Source organism: Eumetopias jubatus, unplaced genomic scaffold (assembly GCF_037043125.1).
Source record: "Eumetopias jubatus isolate StellerSeaLion01/CBP00866 unplaced genomic scaffold, mEumJub1_p1.0 scaffold_13, whole genome shotgun sequence".
Classification (NCBI taxonomy): domain Eukaryota; kingdom Metazoa; phylum Chordata; class Mammalia; order Carnivora; family Otariidae; genus Eumetopias; species Eumetopias jubatus.
In genome coordinates, this window is record NW_028274819.1 from 88179493 (window position 1) to 88193968 (window position 14476).

The 14476-nt window shown below is 39.4% G+C and overlaps 1 protein-coding gene across 1 annotated transcript in view; it reads left to right on the plus strand.

Annotated features, from left to right (window-relative positions):
• The first annotated feature begins 1273 nt into the window (after positions 1–1273).
• Positions 1274–14476, plus strand: part of ZBTB44 (zinc finger and BTB domain containing 44) — a 55765-nt gene continuing 42562 nt past the window's right edge. Inside the window, exon 1 of the mRNA XM_028120811.2 lies at positions 1274–1678. The gene's annotated coding sequence lies outside the window, so the exon portion shown is untranslated. The remainder of the gene's footprint in view (positions 1679–14476) is intronic.

Below are 14476 nucleotides of genomic sequence, written 5' to 3' on the forward strand. Positions count from 1 at the left end.
GGCGTGGGAAAACAAAGTACTCAAAGCAGACAGCGGGAGATGCTCTGGGCCTTCAGGCCCGCACCCCAGTCCGCCTCCACGCACCTGGGGCGCCCTCCGCCTGCGGTGAACGCCCCTCCCACTGCCGGGTCTCAGTCCCGCCAGGCCTGGGGGAAAAAAGGATTAGGGTTCTGGATGTTTTAACATATTACGAGATTCTGCAGTTGACCAAGAACTCTAAAATCCCCCAGGCAGTACCGGTCACTTTGCGGTGCCCCGCACAATACCCGCCCCCCCCCCCCCCCCGCCCCGCAGCGGTAAGGCCCAGGAAAGTGATGGTGTAATAAAATGAGATTCGAGGTTGTGGAAAGAATAGGCATATTTTTTTGGAACAGATCTAGGTGCCCCCGTGTTGGGGAAATTAGATAGATTTGGGTGTTGATTTCTCCAGTCATTTCAGAACCACACTTCCTGCCAGATCGCTCAGGGCAAGGCTAGAAAAATCTTAGGGCATTGAAAGAATGCCAGTTCTAAAGGCGGTTCCAAAATCGGGGATACAGGCCGCGGGCCAGTTGTCTACAAAGAAAGCGACCGCATCCCTCACGTGTTTGGCCACCTGTCTTCGCAGGCCTCAGTTTCCCAGTGTGAAAAATGGGTGGACTACTGGCTAACCTCCCTTACCGAGAGAAAGGGGCTGGGTGTTCCGGTTTCGGCCCGGCTAACACAAACCACTCGAGAAACGAGGAGTTTCTTTCGTTTTCAGTTCAAAGAGAAAAAAATGCAATAAGCGTGAACCATGCCCAGAAACGCTTCTGTTACTGTAAGTGGAGAGCCGGCTGAGAAGACGGCTAGAGGAAGGCCAAATTGGGCAGTACTTCTGCCGCATACGAATGTAAATCCGCACGTGTGCACATACACAAACACGCACAGACGGTGTCAAAACCCACGGGTGTGTAAGGAGACCCAAACACCCACTTGAACCACAGTTCAAGTCCCAAGGACCCCGAGCGGCCTCTTCTGCGCTTGCGCATTAACCGCGTTTTCCCCACCCCCCCACCCTGCTGGCGCCCCGCCCCCGAGCTCGTTGTGCCCCGCCCACCTTCCCTCCCCTTCCCCAGCCCGGCCGCCCGCGCAGAGCATTGTGGGACACAAACAAAGTGCCCCCAAACAGGCTGGAGTGAGCGGAGCGGCAACGGCCGCGGCGCCGGCCCGCACGCGCGCGGCGGCGGCTCCCTCCCAACCTCCCCCTCCCCTCCCCTCAGTCCCCTTCCCCTTCCCCACCCCGCCCCATCGAGAAAACGCGAGCCGTCGCCGCGCTCCCCAAACCGCCGCCTGCCCTCGGCCAACCGCCCCCAACGGCCGCCCGCGCGCGGCTCCCCGGGCCCCCTCGCTCCTCCCCTCAGGCCCCTCCGAGCGCCGCGGGTGCTTCCCTCCGGCCGCTTCGCACTCTCCCACCTCGCAGGCACGCTGCTGGTTGTGCCGCCATGCCCCAGCCACAGGCTGTCCACGGGCCTAGGCGCGGCGGCCCGAGATAGGGTCCCCTCAGCCTCCCGGGGGAGGAGAGAGGCAGCGAGCCGCGCGCTCCGCCCCCTCCCCCCGGGCTGTCGCCGCCGCCGCCGCCGCCACCTCGCCGCCTCAGCCTGGCGGGGAGGAGGAGGAGGAGCACCAGGCCTCCGGGCCCCGGCACCGCCGCCCTCAGGTAATGGGGAGGGGAGGGCGAGCGGGCCGCCTGGCCCCAGTGGGGTCAATGACCAGCCACTCCTCGCCGTCAGTGCCCTCGGGTTGCGCCCGCCGAGGGGCTGACACCACGCGTCCCCCATCTGGGCGCTGGACGGAAAGGAAAGCCTGGTCTTGTCACCCCATCCGCTCAGGGAGACACCCCATAGGGTCCCTTCAATGGCATTTAATCCTTCAGGGAGGAGACTAGCCTTGGGGCCCCCCAGTTAGGAGAAATCACCCCGATCGTCCAGGGTGCTCCCCATCATTTGCATGCCCATTTGCCAAACACCCTAACCCAAAGAAGGTAGACGTGTTACCTCCTCTCACCTGGTCGAGCCCGAGACCTGTCCCCCCCCCCCCCCCCCGCTGCTTTTTCTCTGGTACTGGAAGAAAAGGATGGCACTCTTAAAAAATAACAACACCACCTCTTTTTCTTCCCTACCTGAGGATCACTCTGCATCTAGTCATTTTCTGCTGGCCTAGCCAGAAAAAGGGGTTACCTGCCAGTGAAATGACAAGTACATTAGAACTGATGAAAGGAAATCGCATCCTTGTGAGTTCTATGAATCTTAACCAGAATTTAGAATAAAGACTAGTAATTGTGTACTTTATTGGAACTTAGAGAAATGAAGACAAAAACTTAAGTTTTTTCAACATATAAGTAGATTAAATCTGTTGAGGTCAGGAAAAGATTCTCTTCCACTTATTTTCTTACAGGTTTTTTCAGATACAGACTAATACCATAAGCACACTAAATAATTTGATAGGTGGCAAATAGTTTGGCTAGGTAAAATTTTTGTGATTTCCTTTTGCCTCAGCTTTCAGTTAGAATTATTCTATTAAAAAAGGTATTATATAAATCTTCATTTCCCTCATTACTTCACATTGACTGCCAGTAGATTAATAATATTTAATTGTAACTAATGTAGTTTCCTTATCACGCAATGTGAAAATAATGTTTTCCTGTAGTCTTGTATTTTAGGATGATAACGTTCATTCATTATGGAAACTAGATTTACTTATTTTGTGCAACACAGGCATTTTACATATGTGATCTTATTTAGTCCTCAGAATGACCTAATGACTTAGATACTGTTACTTGAATTTTATAGAGATGAGACAAATCACACAGCTAGAAGTGAAAATTGTACCCAGATATAATTCCAGCGTAGGTATATTTCTACTTTGCCTCTCAGTACAGGAACACTTTTAACTTTATTATGAAAAATTTGTCTTACGAAATTGAGAAATAGTGAATATTCCACTGTGTAGATTCAGTAACATTTATTGTTCCCTCCTCACTTCTCCCTTTCACTGTCTGTGTGTAACCATTTGAAAGTTACAAACATCAGGACCCTCAACTATTTCTGCATGCATTTCCTAAAAATAAAGGACATTCTCCTACTTATCCCCAACATCCTTGTCAACACCTTTCTAAATTAACAATCCATATGGAAATTTCCTGTTTGTTCTAAAATCTCCTTGAGAAATTTGTCCCCTTCTGTATTCAGCCAAGATTAATGTATTGCATTTGATGATTATGCCTTTAGTCCTTTTAAAAAGAATAATACCCGTCTCCTTTTTTTCTGACACTTAATTGACCAAACCAGTTGTCTTATAGAATGCTCCCACATTCTAGACTTGTCTATTTCCTCATAGTGGCATTTAATTTATTCCCCTACCCCCTTGAATTTTCTGTTACTGGAAGTTAGGTCTAAAGAAAAACTTGATTAGCTTGAGGTGAAACTTTCTTTGGCAAGAATATTTGATAGGTGATACTGTGTAGTTCATACTGCTTCATAAACTGGTATGTAATGTCAGATTGCTACACTGTTAGTGATGCCAAATGACCACTGAAGTGGTGACTACCAAATCTATTATAAGGGTGTGGTTTGCTCTTTGTGGTAATACTTTGACACCAAGCAAATATCCTGTTTCTGGCTACCTTTTGCTTAGAGATTTTAACACTCCTTGGTGAGTCTTGATTAAATCAGTTTTACTGGAGATTAAAATGTAAAAAAGATTTCCTTCATTAGGGGTAAACTAAAGTTCCTCCTGAAAATGCAGAGTAAATGCTTAATTTCTTCCCTTTATCAATATTCAAAGAAAGGGTTGGAGAAATAGTTACCCCCAGGGGTGGCATTTTTTTCTTTTTTTGCGAGATACACTATGGACTCATGAGTTTTAATGTATTTATTCATTTTTTTATAACTGTTACAGTCATTTTTCTTTTTGATCAAATTGTCCCAATAGGAACCCTTTCAACCTGGCTCCTGTGTCTTTTTTTTTTTTTTTTTTTTTAAACACTCCTGCTTGCCATTGGAGCATTCTTGGAGTGCTTTCTGGCACAAGATACCCTAGGCTTACCTTGTTACTTTCTTTGCTCTAGATCTGGAATGGGCTGTTTATCTAAGGAGTCTTGGTTCTTTTTGATGAGAAATGGTATGTAGAAACCAAGATCAGGATGTTGACATATTCATTGCTGCTGGAGTGTCATTGCTTCGAGGCCCTTTCAGAGGAGAGAACTAAAAAATGGTTTTTCGCTTGTTTGTTGAATCATAAGTTCATAGTGATATATCCAATTCAAATTTAACATAGCAGACTCTTCCTTAACTTCTTTGATTTTACATTTGTCTCTTAAATGAAAATCTTGGTGCCTAATAAAATTGATATACATTAATCCTATTCTATATACATAAAGTCGTTTCAGAATCACCATAACAGTATTCTACTATCAATAAACTTCCCAGTAAAGTTTAGGAGTTCTTTGCATTTTTTTTGTCCTTAGAATATATTATATAAAGGTGTATAATCAGAGTACTTATGATGTTCAGAAGTCACTTGAATTACTTTTCTGCTTAGTTAAGCTACCAATTTGATACAGTTCATTGATTTTATTATTTTGGCGTTATCTTTATTTTTGAATATGTCAAATATATGGTTTAACAAAAGACAAAATTATTTTTAAAAGTATGGTTAAAGAAGCCTCACCCAAATTAATTTTTAAGATGAAGTATACCCTTTAGTATCTAATATATTCTCATATGTCTTAATTGCAGAAGGCTTAGCAGTATGTTACTTCCTTGAAGTGATATAGGAGTGATTTTAAATTTTGCAATTAGATTCTGATTCCTCTGGCCAGGAGAAAGCATTAAGACTAATCCTTCAAGGTGAGCAGAAAAGTAGATTTCAAGCTTGCTTCTGCAGGCTTTACTTGAAAATCAAGTCTTTAAAGAGGTATGTAGATGGTGGAAGTTTTATGAATCCGTCTACTCGTATGCCACAAACAAAACTGGCATACATGGGGCGCCTGGGTGATTCAGTCGTTAAGCGTCTGCCTTCAGCTCAGGTCATGATCCCAGGGTTCTGGGATCGAGCCCCGCATCCGGCTCCCTGCTCTGCGGGAAGCCTGCTTCTCCCTCTCCCACTCCCCCTGCTTGTGTTCCCTCTCTCGCTGTGTCTCTGTCAAACAATAAATAAAATCCTTAAAAAAAAAAAAACTGACATACATATGTTGTCTGTAGATATAAAAAACATTTGGACATGTGATCAGTGACAACAGCACGTTTTGTTTGGATTGGGCAAAATTTGATAGAAATTATAATTATGTGTTTGAGGGTTTAGGAGGGAGCAGCGGTTGTCTAAAGTGGGCAGAGCACAATTAGTTCAGTTTATCTTAGTCACCTGTCACCCAGTGCTATAAAAAGCAAAAGATGCGCCCAATGTGTTTTCCTCTGCGTATACTATCACTGTTTTTGGTAATGGAATGAACATATATTTCCTTCAGGGAATGGAGTGGGAAAATGGAGAATGCCTGTGCTTTGTACCCATTCACTTATTCTTTCTTTAATCTCAGTAAAATAGATTTCCTAGTAGTATTTGAACACATAAAGTAAGGGGGAAAATGCCACAAACAATTGCATAGGTATGTATAACCACATAACAGGTAGAACCAATTGTGGTAGAACGAATGGGAAAATACACTAACAATAATTGCTAACATTTGTTGAGCCCTTTCAAAAAGCCAGCATTATACTAAACATTGCCTACAGCATCTCATTTAAATTTCACATTAACTCTTTCATATTGCTGCTAATATCTTATTTTGCAAGTAAGGAAACTGATAATACACCTGTCAAACTCAAGTCTGTCTTCAGAATTAGCATTTTACTACTTTGGTACACCTCATAGCTAAATATAATGGGTAATAAAAAATATATTTCATTGACCATGAATTAAAGGAAGTACATGACTGATGTTTGTCCTGTAGCAACACTGAAGATTGTATGCCAACAGCCCCAAGTGCTTGTCCTATCTCTTACACATCCTTAGTATATTAGACTTTGCTTCAGAAACTGCATTTAGATACCGTTTTAATAGGCATTTAAACAGTGGAGCATCAAGGCGCCTGGGTGGCTCATTTGGTTGAGTGCCAGGCTCTTGATTTCACCTCAGGTCATGATCTTGGGGTCATGGAATTGAGCCCCACTTCGGGCTCCGTGCTTGGCAGAGAGTCTACTTGGGATTCTCTCTCTCTCTCTCTCTCTCTGCCCCCCCTCCCCTCCCCCCCACCCCCTACATGGTCTCTCAATAAATGGATAAATCTTTACATAAGTAAATAAATAAGCATCAAAAATCAAGATGGGTTGGTGGATGAATAGATATGTGATAAAACAAGTATAATAACGTTAACAATAGAGTCTAGGTATGGTTATGCATGTATTCACCTGTAAAATTCTTTAAATTTTGCTCCATCTGAGATTTTTCATAATAAAATGTCAGAGGGAGTGATTAACAATATATTGTTATTATAAAACATTATTGATAACTGTGTAAAAACCAGTAACGTGCTATATCCTCCATGCCTACAATGATTCTCTTAAATTTTTAGTAAGTCTTCCTAGCCCTGTAAAGGATAAAAATTGTCACTGAAAATGGTCAAGAGTCAAAGACTGTTGTAAAGGGGTTTACTTCATTAGTTAGGGGGTCCCTAATTAATTAGGCTCCTTCCAGCTATAATTTTTAAGATCTTTATAAGTATTACATATATCAAATGTATATATATACTTTTCCCCCCCTGTGGTTCTGATATTTTGTAGACTACTACCAAGCATACTTTTCATATAAGCTTTATAAAGGGGTGTTTTTACTTTAAATGCCTCACATTGACAACCAGAACAGTTCTCCGTGTACCTAGGAGTGGTTGGGGGAAGTTTATCCCCTGGTTAAACTGAAAGCCACATTAGTTTTCTTTGTTCTTTATATTGGAAATGTGTTGCCCCATTTTAGGCAATGAGCCTAAATTCTTAGTCACAGGATCTAAAATAATGCTTGTGTACATTAGCTTTATATTATACTCCTGCTTGAAGGGCATATTATTACATTAATTCACTAACATTATTAGTGCCAAGGGTGACCTTAGCTAGCACATTTTTACATAACTGATTCTGGAGTAAATCACTTGACTTGTATCATCATGGTATTTCATGTTGATAACTGTCTTAGAATAGTGAAAATTGATAGATGAAACTTATTAATGTCTCACTCTTGGAGAATAGTATCATCCTTGTTTCCACATTGAGTGTTCTATTTTAGTAGTTTTTTGGTATAGCTCTAAAAACTTAAAAATGTTTTATAACTAATCAGTCTGTAATTTCGGTATTCTGTATTGCTATCCTATAACTTTTGAAATGTATGTATTTCTGTATGTTGAGGGAATTTGCTATTCATTTGGTTTCGATTGTTTTTGATGCATTCAGCATAACTACGGATATCTTGGGGTAGCATATAACCATATAACTATGAATCCCTGGGATCAGGATTTTGTGGAACTTCTACCCCTCTGACTTCTGAAACAACTTTAGATAATTCCTTTTTAAATGATTTCCTCTTATTTCAGATCTTAATCTAAGTGTCTGATCCTCACCTACTCTTAGCAAGCATATTTAGTACTAGTATCTATTAAATATTGTATTTCTGCTCTTTGATAAAATTGAGAAATGTTTGGTCTGAACAAAAATAAAATAAAATGTTAGAGTTTTCAGGACTCACTTGCTTCCATTTCGTTTTTCTCTTTTACTTGTGTTATTTACTGAGGGGTGTGTGTGTTGTATATTTCTTCTACTTTTATCTTTTTCTCCTTTTTACGTTTTGACTACCTCTATTTCCCCCCTTTTTTTGTCTCTTTGCTTCTCTCCTTTCTGCTTTGGATCTTCCAACACTGCTCATTTCCTTTTTTGTGGCTTTCTTTTACTCTGTGAGCACAGTTGCTTTTATTTTTGATGCCTTTTACATGCCTTATAAAACTATACAAACCATACCTGTATGAGAATTATTTCTATTTACAGGAATCACTGCCTCTTTGTTTTTTATTGTTTTTCCCTCATTTCTTTCTACTTCCTTCAACTAGGTTTACTTAGCTTTACTTTGAGAGCCAGTACAGCATAGTGTTAAGAGCACAGACTGGGTTCAGACCTCGACTCTTAATACTTGCTGGTTGTGTGGTCTTGGGCCAGTTCCCTTAACTTCTTTGTGCTTTGTTTTCCTTACTGGTAAAATGAAGATACCAGGTGATACCTATCCCAAGATTGTGTGAAAATTAAATTATTTAATATATAAAAAGTACCTAGAACAATGGCATATATTGAGTACTATATATAAGTACTAAGTAATGATTATGCTTTTAAAAAAAAAAGCTAGTTCAAAGCCATTGATTATTTTTTGGCAGTTTATTGAGATAAAACTCAAAAGCCGTAATTATTGCCACTACAAATTTGTGGTCTTCCAATTTTATTTGGGTCTTCAATACCTCCTAGCCATCCTTCTGGGGTTTTTTTCTCCACACTTTTCTCATGTTTCATTTTCCTCAAAATTGTACTTTATCTCCTCTCTTCTCAGCAGTCTACCTCTACCTGTAGTTTCAAAGAGAAATGACATAAAAGCCAAAGCTATCAGACAAGAACTCTCACTACTTGTCACCACCCACCTATAAACTTAACTGTAACTGCACCCTTCTTTTTCTCTTTTTTCCAATCACTGGGTCTCCTTCTGTTTTAAGGCTAATTTTTTTACGCATGCACTGAATCCAGTTTCTCCCTATCCAGGGACCTTGTGCTGTCTATTATCGGTTTCCTCTGTCTTTAACTTTTCCTTCTTTTAGTCTTTTCCAACCACTGTCAAAACATTCTCACTATATTTTACTATAATAAAAACAATATATCTGGGGGAAAAACATTCTCTAGTTTCTCCCATTCTATAAAAATACCAGTATCCTCCCTTGAGCCCTTATTTCCCTCCAGCTAACTCCCTTGCTCTATCTTTAGAAACAGACTTCTTCAGATTGAATTGCCTCTACTTACAGTTTTCACTTCTCATTTCTCTACACTCTTTATCTTTGTCTGTTGCAGTCTGACTCTACTATGTGCTATTATAAGGTCATCAGTAATTCCTTGTGGCTAAATCGAATAGACTGGTTTATATCTTACTTGACCTATCAGCAGCATTTGACACTGACAACCACTCCTTGAAATACTCTTCACTCTTGGTTTCTGGAACATTCTACCATCCTGATCCTTCTGAATATCTTTTTTCCAGATTTTATTTTTGCTGCCTCCCACCCTCTTTTTCCTCCTCTTGTTTTCCTTGAAAGTTTATCAATTTTGCATTCTAGCTGAAGATTCTCTTTAAAGGACCGTTTGGGCTTTAATTTGTTCTGTGGTCTGTTTCCTATTCACTTTATGTCTGTGCTTTATTTCCTTCTATTTGTTTTGAGTATGCCTTGCACTCTCTCTGGCTTCTTCAAGGAGAAGCCTAGGCCATTGATTTTTTTTTTTTTACTACCTTAACTATTTTTAAGTTTACAGTTCAGTGGCATAAAATACATTCACACTCTTATGCAGTCATCACTGCCATTCATCTCTAGAACTCTTTTCATCTTGCAAAACTGTAACTGTACCCATTATACAGTAACTCCCCATTCTGCTCTCTTCCCAAGCCCCTGGTAAGCCACCCTTCTACTTTGTTTTCTATGAATTTGACTCCAGAAACCTCGTATTCATATTAGAAAATGTCCTTTTGTGACTGGTTTATTTCATTTAGCATAGTTGTCCTCAGGATTTATCCATATTGTAGTGCATATCAGAATCTCCTTCATTTTTTTTAAGATTTTATTTATTTTTTGACAGACAGTGAGAGAGGGAACACAAGCAGGGGGAGTGGGAGAGGGAGAGCAGGCTTCCCACTGAGCAGGGCGCCCAATGCAGGGCTCCATCCCAGGACCCTGGGATCATGACCTGAGCTAAAGGCAGATGCTTAACAACTGAGCCACCCAGGTGCCCCAAGAATTTCCTTCATTTTTAAAGCTAAATAATATTCCATTATATGTGTATACCACATTTTGTTTATCTTCTGTTGATGGACACTTGGAGTATCTCTACCTTTTGGCTATTGTGAATAATGGTCCTGTGGATATTTGTGTACAAATATATGTTCATGTGCCTGCTTTCAGTTCTTTGGGGTATATACCCAGAGGTAGAATTGCTGGATCATATGATATTCTATTTTTTTTTTTACGTTTTTGAGGAACCCCCGTACTGTGTTCCACAATGCCTACACTTAATATTACCACCAACAGTGCACAAGGATTTTTTTCTTCCACATCCTCACCAACACTTGCTATTTTTTGTGTGTTTTATTGTTTTTTGTTTTATTTAATAAGAGCCATCCTGATGGGTAGGAGGTGGTAAGTGTGTTATAGGCCATTGATTTTTAGACATTCTTTTCTAATAGGTATATTGAAAACTATAAATTTTACCCTAAGCGCTGCTTTAGCAATATCCCACAAATGTTAATAATATATTTTAATTATTACTCAGTTAAAAACACTTTCCAGTTTCCTTTGTTGATTCCTTCAGTCAACATGTGGATTATTTAATATTTCTGAATATTTGGGATTTTCTTGATAACTCATTGATTTCTAATTGTGTGTGTGAGAGAGAGAGAACATTTTCTGTGTGCGTTCATTCCTTTAAAATTTGTTAAGATTTGTCTTAATGGCCCAGCAGAGCTGTCTTAATGAGCATACTGTGTTGTACTTAAAAAGAATGTGTATTCTACGCTATAAATATCAGGTCAAGGTGGTCGATAGTATTGTTCAGATCTTTTATGTCGTTAGTGACTTTGGGCTGGGGACTAGTTCTATCAGCTCTTGAGAGGGATATTAAAAGTTCCAAATATTATTGTGTGTTGTCTTTCTCCATAATTCTGTCAGTGTTTACTGCTTGTATTTTAAAGCATTGTTATTAGGTGCATACACGTTTCTTACTGTTATACACCGCTGTATCTCCAGTAATATTTTTGTCTTGAAGTCTGTCTGATGTTAAAAATAGGGAACTCCAGCCTGCCTATCTTTATTGTTTGCATGGTATATCTTCTAACATACCTGTGTCCTCTTATTTCTTTAAAAAAGCATACAGTTGGGCTACTTTTTTATTCCTATTCTGTCTTTTAGTTGAAATGTTGAGTCCATTAAAATTTAGTGTAGTTAAATCACGTCCAAAATCAAATTGTTGGCAGGGTTGATTCCTTCTGAGGGAAGGAACCTATGAGGGAAGGATCTATTCTCTGTCATTCTCTTTGCTTCTGTTAGTGCCATGGCTTGTGGCAGTGGGTCTCCAATCTTCACTTGGTGTTCTCCCTGTGTGTGTGTCTTCAAGTATCCCCTTTATGTAAGGATATCGTAATTACTCAGTTTTTTAAATGATTTTTTTTATTTGAGAGCGAGAGAGAGAGAGAGAGAAAGAATAAGCTGGGGACAGGGGCAGAGGGAGGAGAAGCTGAGTCCACCGCGGGGCTCGCTCCCCAGACCCAGGATCAAGACCTGAGCTGAAGGCAGATGCTTAACCGACTGAGCCACTCAGGCATCCCCCTAATTACCTCATTTTAACTTGATTATCTTTGTAAAGAGCCTGTTTCCAAATAAGGTAACAGTTTCAGGTACTGGGTGTTAATACTTCAACATATTGGGGTGAGGGGGAGACGTGGTTCAATACATAATAAGACACGTTTAAAGTAGACAGCAGTGCAGAGACCTGTTGAGTAAAGCCACTGTAGTTGTGTACATATTCCAAGGGAAACACATTGGAACTCTTGAGTACTTGATGTGAGTGCTTAAAAACTCCTTAGGGAAGAAAAAAAAACTCTTTAAATGCTAATTGGCTAAAACTGACTTGAATTTAACTTGCTCATGTAAGGATCTGAAAGAGTGAATCAGATCTGTCCTTTCTTCAGGCTTGCTTTCTAGTAATAATGAATTGATAATTAACAGCTGATATTCCTTATGTACTGTGATTGAATCCTTATGAATGATAACATGATGGGATAGGGAGAAAAGACTAGGAATTTGAATTTTATAGTCAAATAGACCTCTCAAATCCCAATTTTATTATATATAGGACAAAGGGTAAGTTAATTTAACCTTTGATTTCCTCACTTATAACTGGATTTTAAAAACCCCTTTCTTAGAATTATGAGCCCAGAGTAAGGTAAAGATACCTGGTGAATTACTCAATATATATTAACTAATCTTTCCTTAATGTAGAAAATAACAATCAGCATGACTCTGTGGCCACCAGCAATGAGAGGAAATTCTAATAGTTCAGTTACTGGTTTAACTGATTTATTAAATCCAGGTAAATCTCAGTCTGTTCCTTAACCTCTGAACTAGAAGGGACTTCTTTATGTAGTAAAATGATTAAAAAATCTTTGTTTGATTAAAAGATGGCTAGTTATAAAAGTTAAATGATTTTTTTTTTATAGCTCAGATACAGCAATCCATTTGAAATTCTGCCTGAAAACTTAATAAACACTAAAGGAAGAACTGTGGGAAATAAAGCATTGTCATATTAAAGATCACATATACTTTTATTAGTGTTTAGAGAAAGTGAAAGCATATTCTCAAATAGGAGTACTCAACGTGAATCTATTCTAAAAAGTGTACTTCCTTTCATAGAAAAATACAGGTATTTGTTTTTTGCTTTAGAACAAAATTTTAAATTGTACTATAATATTTGTAAAGAAAAATTGATTCTAAAAAAAATAGTGAAAAATATCTTATTTTAACTTTCTAGAGAGAAGTAATTGAGTTGCAATTTTTACTAGTTCACTCATACACATTTTCTGTGTAGTTTTAACATGAAATTTTTATTTTTAGTTATGGCTCTTTGTTCTTAAACCAGTTATATTAACAGGTTTTCTATAAAATATCTGTATATTGTATATGTTAAACTCTTCATATATTTTTTCCAAGTTTTATTCATCATTTGCAATTACATTTTATTAATAATGTAATTCAATATAAAAGAATATGCTTATTCCAGAAATAAGCACTATAAACCACAAACATTTATTCAGCATTTTTTAAATGCCTTCTCTGTGTTAGGCAGAATATACACAATGCACACAGCCTCAGCCTCTTAAGTAGCATGTGGATCTATAAGACCACAGATCTGTAAACAATTGGTTGCCTATTATAAATAAACTACTGAGGTAGAGCAGTGGTCCTTTTGTGGCCATAAATGAATGCCCAATGAGAATCACTGCACTGTAATAACCAGCGTTACTAATAAGATATAATAGGTAAATGGTGTAGAAGCAGAAATTACTAAGAACCTCCCTGTGTATCCAAATGAAGATTTTACATAGGGCGCCTGGGTGGCTCAGATGGTTAAGCGTCTGCCTTCGGCTCAGGTCATGATCCCAGAGTCCTGGGATCGAGTCCCGCATCGGGCTCCCTGCTCCTTGGGAGCCTGCTTCTCCCTCTGCTTCTCTCTCTCTCTCTCTCTCTCCCTCTCTCTCTACCTGTCTCTCATGAATAAATAAAATATTTTTTAAAAAAAGATTTTACATAAATGTTCATAGCAGCTTTATTTGTAATAGCCTCAAACCGGAAATAACTCGAAAGTCTGTCAACAGTTAAATGATAAACAGATCCTGGTATATCTATAAAAAGGAATAAAAATTCTTGAGCCCAACAATGTGGATGAATCTCAGAATAATTATATCCAGTGAAAGAACCCAGATAAGTAGGAAAGTCTGTACTGTATAATTTTATTATATAAAATTCTAGAAAATGCAGCTAATCTAAAATGAAAAGCAAATCATTAGTTGCTAGAGAGGGGTAGGAGGGAGAAATTGCAAAAAGACACAAAGAAACTTCAGGGGTCATAGAAATTTTCCATATCTTGATTGTGGTGATGATGTATATGTTAAAACTGACTTGATTGTACACTTTATATGCATTTATTGTACATCAATTATATCTCAAGTACTTATAAAATGAGTTTTATGGGGCGCCTGGGTGGCTCAGTCGTTGAGCGTCTGCCTTCAGCTCAGGTCATGATCTCAGGGGCCTGGGATCGAGTCCCGCATCAGGCTCCCTGCTCTGCGGGAAGCCTGCTTCTCCCTCTCCCACTCCCCTTGCTTGTGTTCCCTCTCTCACTATGTCTCTCTCTGTCAAAAAATAGATAAAATCTTAAAAAAAAAATGAGTTTTTAAAGAACACAGGTATGACTGATTTCAGAAATATATTGGAATTGTCCCCGGAGAGATAGGGAATAAGCCCTGGTAATCCTAAATTGGTATTATATCAAATGCCAAATTAGGGGCAAGACAGAAAATACTGTAGAAGTTAGGTGAAGGGAAGGCAGCATTTATTAATATAGAGTGAGGACAGGATTTAAAGTCAGAGTTGCTGATTTGGAGCCCCTGTTAGCCTACTTAT